The sequence below is a fragment of the Miscanthus floridulus genome, chromosome 19, assembly GCF_019320115.1.
Source record: "Miscanthus floridulus cultivar M001 chromosome 19, ASM1932011v1, whole genome shotgun sequence".
NCBI lineage: Eukaryota > Viridiplantae > Streptophyta > Magnoliopsida > Poales > Poaceae > Miscanthus > Miscanthus floridulus.
This window is the reverse complement of record NC_089598.1, coordinates 9,852,794-9,861,046: the sequence shown is the minus strand read 5'-3', so window position 1 is coordinate 9,861,046 and position 8,253 is coordinate 9,852,794.

The window sequence follows — 8,253 nt, the reverse complement described above, 5'->3', positions numbered from 1 at the left end:
TAAGGGGAGCTCTCTATAAATTTTGGGGTTCAAAAGCTTTAAATTCTTACATTTTTATAAAAGCCTAAGTTGGATGTCATCAATTACCAAAAAGGGGAAGATTGAAAGTGCATTTGCCCCCTATGTGGGTTTTGGTGTATTGATGACATCCAAATTAGGAACTAGTGAGATCTTAATGGAATATATTGTAGCTTTAGTCCCATGAAAGTTTCAAAGAGTTGATTTAAGATGAAATGGTATCCCTCAATTCTTCAAGTGCAAAAGGCGAACGAACCCAAAGCGCACTTCAATCATTTTTAATTTTGTTTTGGGTTTAGGTATGCGGTACTATAAAGAGGGATGCAAGTTTAGGTGGTCTGAGGAAGATGGAGTGCTCAAGCATAAAAATAAAATTAAAAGAGAGACACAAAATCACCTCACGAACACTTAGATATAGTTCTTGGACTTTTGGTAGTCGAAAGTCCCGGTGTGAGCTGGGGGTTCCGGCCGTCGGAAGTTCTGGCACTTGAGGACTTAGTCGTTAGTCCACCTGCGCTCGCTCACCCGTCGAAAGTCTCGACGGGAGTCAAAAGTTTTGGGTGCTGGAAGTTTCGGCTCCCGCCGGAAGTCCCGGCGCTTTGGGACTTAGCCCCCTAGCTCGGCTCTGGGTGAGGAGTTCCGACGTGAGTCAGAAGTCCTGACTGCCAGAAGTTCTGGCTCCAGCTGTGCTGACCACCTTTGACTACGCCTTGAACAATGTTTTACAGAAGGGCCAGAAGTTTCGGCGATCTGTGTCGAAACTTCTGACCCAGATCTAAACGGTTGGATTTCACTATGAGTATAAATAGCTCTCTCCTCTCTTCTAACCGGGAACCACTCATTCATTGCTCACCAACCTTTGTCCAAAATAGCTCCCAAGCATTCAAGGCACCCCTCTCCTCTCTCCTTTGCTCCAATCTTTGATTCCCCTAGGGTTTTGAGTGAAAAGAGAGTGGATTGAGTGAGAGAATCACTTTGGCAAGCTTGAGCACTTGATTTCTTGGTCAAGCCGGTTGGATTTGCGTCTATTACTCTTGGGTTCTTGGAATCTTAGCTGGCTAGGCGTTGCCCAAGAGTTTCCATCTTATGGAAGAGCCTTGGGAAGTTTGTATTACCCTTGATTTCTTAGTGAAAAGCTCAAGTAACCTTTGTGGTTGCTTTGAGAGAGCCAAGGAGGTGGAAGAGACTCCGACCTTGGTGGTCACCTCAACAACAAGGACGTAGGATCTCCTTTGTGGGGTTGCCAAACCTTGGGATAAATCCTTGTGTCCCACGTGCTTGTTGCTATTGTGATTTGTTCTATCATATTTGTTCTTGTTAGTTTGTCTTCCTCTCCAACTTTCCTATTAGGGTTTGGACTCAATCTACGGAGTGGTGACCTTCCGGTGTCAAAGGAGCAACCCCAACACTCCACCTTACCACTAGAGAGTGGGGTTGTAAGATATCTTTCACTCAAAGTTCATTTTAGCACTTGTAGTGAACTTCACGTAGGTGCCGGAACTCCCGGCTGTTTGCGTCGGAACTTCCGGCAGCCGAAAGTTCTAGCCCAAACAGTCAGAACTTCTGACTGTCCTTGATATTTGACTTTAAGTTTACGTAGAAATTTTGAGATACACCTATTAACCTCCCCTCTAGGCATTCTTTAGATCCTTTCAACGTGCTACTACAAATGTGCATGAGCGTGCATAAATTGGGATGAGCACCATGCCCGATAGCGACCTAGAGTCTGTGCTCGTCATTCCGATGGGGAAAACACCGAGCCAGCTTGCATTGCTGACTCCCTAGCGTTATGGTGACTTCAGGTGTGGGCAAAGGTTCAACGGCCTGCAGGCTCATTGTAGAGTGATCCATGTGTCATGGGATGTAGGTGGACATGTGTCTGTTTAATTTATGCTCATGTGCAATCGCTTGTCTCAAGCCATGACCGCTTGTCTACTCCTAGCCCCTAGCCCTATTGTAACCTTGCTAGTAGCACCACCAAATCCGGCGAGTGAAGTTGAAGTGGTGAGGCGACCGGCAAGAGCAGTTTGACACATTTGGAAAATTTATTGGGTGTTTGGTTTGAGCAATCGGGTGATCCATTAATTTCTCACCAGCCACATTTTTTTATAGTTTAGGGAATGGACAATTAGGGTGATCAGTCATCATCACATGCCTCATATGACATTATTATTATGGTCATTCGAAATTGTTTCGACTTTATGTTCGTCTGTTATTCTTATGATCCTATAATTAATTTTAAACTTATTATTTCAACTGTTTGGCTAGCTTAATGCTAAAATAGTGGCCAAGTATGTCAGCTCAGCTACTGTGGCATCTATTTTGATGTGACTTGCCTTCACCATCTGTTAATTGTTAATTGATCATCTGGAGGCTCCTGTTATGATTTGGAATACCCAAGGCCTTTAGATTGGGTTATCGAATGTGTTAACATGGCTGCTATATGGAGCATCTGTTTAGAATGATGCAACCTAATGTCAATTTATCATATGCATGGAGCGCTAAAGTAATGTTGTGCTATATAATGATGGTCGCTCATATGCCTTTCATTATTAGTACTTTTCACTCTCGGTATCTAATTATTTGTTCATCTCTAACATTTCCTTCGCTAGGCCAAATTTAGGTACATTGCACTACATTATTGGGGCACTAGTTGTCGTTCAAATTGAACCAGTACATTGTATGTATGTTCTGCATTATTGGGGCACTAGTTATCATTAAAATTGGACCAGATGATGATACGTATTGGAGCACTACTAATCCTTCAAATTGAACCGGATGGTGATACGTTGATAACTAGAGAACATGACATTGAATAAGTGAAAATAGTGTATGTCATCTTAATAATTGAACAAGTGGATCAAGACGATAAGGAGAGCAAGGTGATGGTCAGCTTTGCATTGGTGAACAAGGGGGGTCAATGAGTCAAATTTCTCGTGTCCATGTAATATTTCTCACCCAGCTCAATATTTTATCACTAGTGGTTTCTTATCTAAGACATCGGAGGAAGTAATTGTATAGATAAATAAAGTTATGATTTCGCAATTTGTAATTGTTCTGTGTGTATCTAGGAGTTAGCTTCAATATATTACATCATGCAATTTGATTACTAGACAAATATATGGAGAACTCATTCTCATTATTAGTTGATGACATATATAAATAACATGGCTTGTTTGTAGGTTGGGGAGCTTTAGGATGGAAATATCTCGAGTACATATGTAAATAAACCCAGCTAGATAGGGGATTTTCTAAGTCTATCTCTATTTCTGATTTCTGGGTACACATATGTAAACATACATTAATATATTAATCTTGGGCCTGAAATAGATACAACCCATATATAGTTCAACACTCTCTCAAGATGGGTGGTAAATATGAATCATTATCATCTTGTTGCAAGTTGATATACATTCTTTAACTTCTAACCCTATTGTTAAACAATCTGCTACTTACTCACCCGAAGCTATATGACTCAATTTGAGTGTTCCATTGTCTAGTTTCTCCTTGATGAAAAAGCGATCAATGTCCACATGCTTTATTTGGTTCTGTCATGCTGAACTAGATTCTTACCAATGTTAATCACAGACTATTATCACACCAAAGCTTCATGGGACCTTCCCCTAGAGCTTCAATTTGGACAACAAGTTCGTCACCCATAACCTCTCACTAGTTGTTCTTTTGCTCCTCCATGATACTAGATTTCCTCCAACAAAGGTGCAATAGCCAGAGGTCGACCTCTTGACATCAGAATGGAATTTGTATAGTTGGAGTCAAATTAAGTAGTTGTATGGCTTGTAGCAACACACATGTCACACCTCGTTTGTGTATAAGTTACAAAAATAATTACTGTGTTTGCATTGACACAAATTTAGGAGAAGAGGTGTCCGGAAGTCTGTCTCCACCCGATATACCGGGTTTCAGCACTACATATAATTGGGGGATTCGAACCAAGGTTGGAGTATGCTACCTTACCACATCCAATCATACTAAACAACTTGTTTTTAGTAAATTTAATTTGTTTTTAGGACTTCGTTACATATATTTTTCTGATACGATTCTTAAATGTACCATATGCAGTGGTTGATCCGATCAAGTAGTTTGAAGAGACACTCTCTTGTTTCGGGGTTCATGACGTCAATGTTGTGAGATTTAGCGTAGAGGAAGGACGATTCACAAAATGTTGAAGCTTTTCTATCGCCGCTAGGAGGGGTCGCCGAGGTTAGTTTGTACAAATGACAAGAGGAAAGGTAGACCACGGATAAGTGCAGAAAAATATGTTGTGATGGAGTGCTTAAGGGTGCTTGCGAGTTGCGATTGTTGGCTACAATTTGCCTACATTCTCCGCCATGTTGCTACTAGCTTTGAATGAGGGCCGCAGTCATGATGTGGCGAGCGTTTGTGCAAGGATTGCTTGAAACAACCGAAATGATGTAGTAAACTCGAAATGGATCTCATAGCTTATATCCGTATTTATTTTTTTGAACAAGCTATATCTAGATTTATTGCTATATCTATATGCATGGTTCTCGTATCTATTTTTTGTCAACACTTCCAAGTTCAAAGGCATGACTTAAAATCATTGCTAACCGTCTCTGCAAATAGATTTATAGAGACGACTTTCATTCCTAACCACCTGTGTTAAATCTATTGGTAGAGGCGGCTAAAGCTTCCAGCCGCCTCTACAAATCACTTTGTAGAGGCGGTTCTTATTTCCAGATGCCTCTATAAATGTCATTTACAGAGGTGGCTGGGCAACCACCGAGACGAATAGGATATAGAGGCGGTAATTCTGTAGAGGCGGTTCTTATTTCCGGACGCCTCTACAGCTGTAGTAGTGAAAATGAGATGCTCTAACTATATTCTTCTAATAGGTTATATATAGGTCAGTAGTTTGTTTGGGATTTTTGCACATTGATGTCGTCACCTGTTGACATGTAAAAGTGAATGTTATAACAATGTGTTTTCCTTGAAAGCAAATTGTTACTGTTTTGATCATATATGGGTAAAGAGCTAGTGGAAAGATATAATGACTCAACGCACAAAAATGAAGACTATTGATTATAGGTATCAGCGAGAAAAAAAAATCTCATACACCACAAGTTATATAAACCAGAGAAATTAATTTAGACGGGCAGAAACGTGCAACACCACTCGACTCCGACTCAGACTCCAATATATGCGTCGCCGCCGTAGGTACGAGCGAGGCTGACGATGAATGCGGCGGGAACGGCGGTGCAGGCCGCCAGGACACGGGTGTCCTTGACCTGGAGGGCCAGGACATTGCTCACCGTCACACCGAGGACAGCCACGCCGACGCCCCAAAAGCCTACGTTCATCATCTTCTTGGCGACGGCCATAGGCGTGCGCGGCAGGTACAGCTCCGCGTAGGAGTTGACGAGGAAGAGCACGCTCAGGTAGGCGCACCACCATGCGAGCACCAGCGCCAGCCGCCACGGTACGCCGGCGAGGAAAGACCACGGACCTCCGGGGAAGGCGTACACAGGTTCAGATACACGATGCCGCCGGCGACGACAGGAAATAACATGAGCGGGGACAAGATAGCAATGGCCCAGATGCACGGGACACGTGTGCAAACGACTGCTCGATCGTCAGCGACTCAGCGCCACCGGCTTCGTCGTGGGCGGCGTCGTCATGGTCGATGGTCGATATTGATTCTTCTTCCCCGGCCACGTACGTAGCTTGCGAGCAATTTGTGTGTGCACAGGACGTACTACAGGTGGGACGGAGAGGGGTTTGTCGGGCCTATACGAGTGCGTATATCTATACACCTAATAAACCTCTAAGGAATCGTCAACCACCCACGGAACCAAATCCCGGTAGATCGAATTTCGTTAAAAAAACAAAAAAAGCAGGACTATCTACCGATAATAAGAAGAAAAAAAGAGAAAAAAAACAAATGAAAAGCCTCCTAGAAAGGATCGGAATCTCGTCCACCACCCACTACACCTAATAAGGATATCTTCAACAATAACACTCAAAATACAAGACCCATTTGTCCTTTGGGTAGCGTTATAGAACCTATTCGGCATCTTCTCCGACCCAAAAGAGAATCATTTCTGCAAATGGGTTTTCAGGAGAGAGGATGTCCATATTTTGGTTGTGCCTCTCAGGCAACCCAAAATAAGTCTCCCGTATAGGTACTCTATTAAAGACTAATTTTAGGTCTCTTGCTACCTATTTTGGGTTTGAGTGTCCATATGAGTTACTTGTTGAAGACACTCTAAGGCCTCAAGTCAACGCCGCCGCGGCGCGGATCCAAGTCCAGTGCCTCCACCATCTCCACCGACACCGTGGACTTGACGAAGTCGGCGTGGGACACGTCTGTGGACACCGAGACCTTCCACACCGGCTGCATGTTGTCGTCATCGAAGGGTGCTTTGGTGGCGGACACCGAGTAGCAGGAAGCAACAACGCCGCCGCGGGAATGCTGATCGAGGTGGCATGACACTGTGTGTGCCCGTGGGCGATAGCGGAGGGCAGCTTGCCCGCGTATGGCTCGACACAAACATCATCCGAATCGAGCCGATCTGGCGCTGCAAGACGACACCGCAACCAGCCACGATCTGAGCTGGTTTGAAAAAGGATCTTAGAGTGTCTAGCCAAATTTACTTTACCAATCTTTGGCAAAAGTTTCTGTTCGACTTTTGCTAGGCAAATTTGTTAATGCAAAGTGTAATAACAAACCAAGTATTCTAGTAGGGGCTTAAAACCCCTCCTGTTCCCTACAAAAAATAACAAACCAAGTAGAACCTCAACTTCGGTACAGAAAATTTGCACATCCCTGCGGTGACTAGTGTGTGTGTGTGTGTATATATATATATATATATATATATATATATATATATATATATATATATATAGACACGCGCGCGCCCTACTGATTTTGACGCGAGCTATGGAAACGGAGGGAGTACATTTAATTAGTTAACGGTAATGTAGCGCTAAGGACGTTCGTCCTTCCGTCTGTCGTCCGTCCGGACGCTATCGTTGATGAGCCATGACACAAATTAAATGGCCCAACTCTTCACTTGCGTATCTGCTCGCCTCAACCTTATTTGCTCATGAGCCCGTTGTCTGTTTCTCTCCATTCACCGCACCACCGTCGTGTCCGCACCGCCAAGCGTGTGCTCTAGTGCGACCATGCCGTCGCGGCGCTCTCCGTCGCGCCCGACCGGCCGTCGTCCTCTTGCTCCACCACACTCCAGTGCCACCGCCCGCCATCTTTCCTCTCCACCAGGCCATCTGCCTGCCGTGGCGTTCTCGGCTACCTTCTCCACCAAAGCTGCACGTCACTCCGTGGCATTGAGCTCTGCGTCGACGAGCCTCCAATCGTCCAGGCATCAAGTAGATGTTGCGCTGAAAATACATGTTGCAAGCGTATGTTTCAGATGTTTTAGAGGTATGTTACAAGTGTTTCGTATGAATGTTGCAAAAGTAGATCGAGATGTTGCATATGTTGCAATGGTTGTACATGTATGTTGCAAACGCCTATTCCCACTGTTTCATCTGTTTTCAAACATATGTTGCAAGTGTGTTTATCTGTATGTTGCATATGTTTCATACATATGTTGTAACTGTTTTATTTGGATGTTGCGCATGTTTGCAATGGTTTTCAAGTGTTTTCATTTGTTTTTGCAAGTGTTTCAGACTCATATTTTAAGTGTTTCATCTGTCCTTAGACATATGTTGCAAGTGTTGCATTTAGATGTTTTAAAAGTAGATCAGGTGTGCGGAAGTTGTTGGATAGGGCGCGAGGGGTTGGGCGGGGGCGCAGACGCCGCGTGCGGTCGGGTTAGGCGCAAACGCCGCGTCAGTTCGGGCATGGCGGCACTGTCGGTTAGTTAATTACTCTGTTCTGAATTGTAGGTCTTTCTTACTTTTTTTTTGAATGTAGAAAAATACAAGTCCCCAAAGGATGAGACTCGAGAACAACCCAAACCGTATAATAAAGCTTCAGCGCAAATTAATTTGAGGCATGTCCTGAGGCAGCACAACTCTAACTCTTTAAGTGTTCAACATTTTTTTTTGCTAATATGCAATCTTCACATAATTATAGTATATAGCAAAACTGAAGAACATATATGAATCTAATTATACTATCTCCTACAACTAAAAAAAACAAAGTGTGGACATCTTTTGGTGCGGCATTTATTTTGGTTCGTCCGTCTGCCCACCCCGTGTGATACCCCGCACGATAGAAAAAGAAATTGT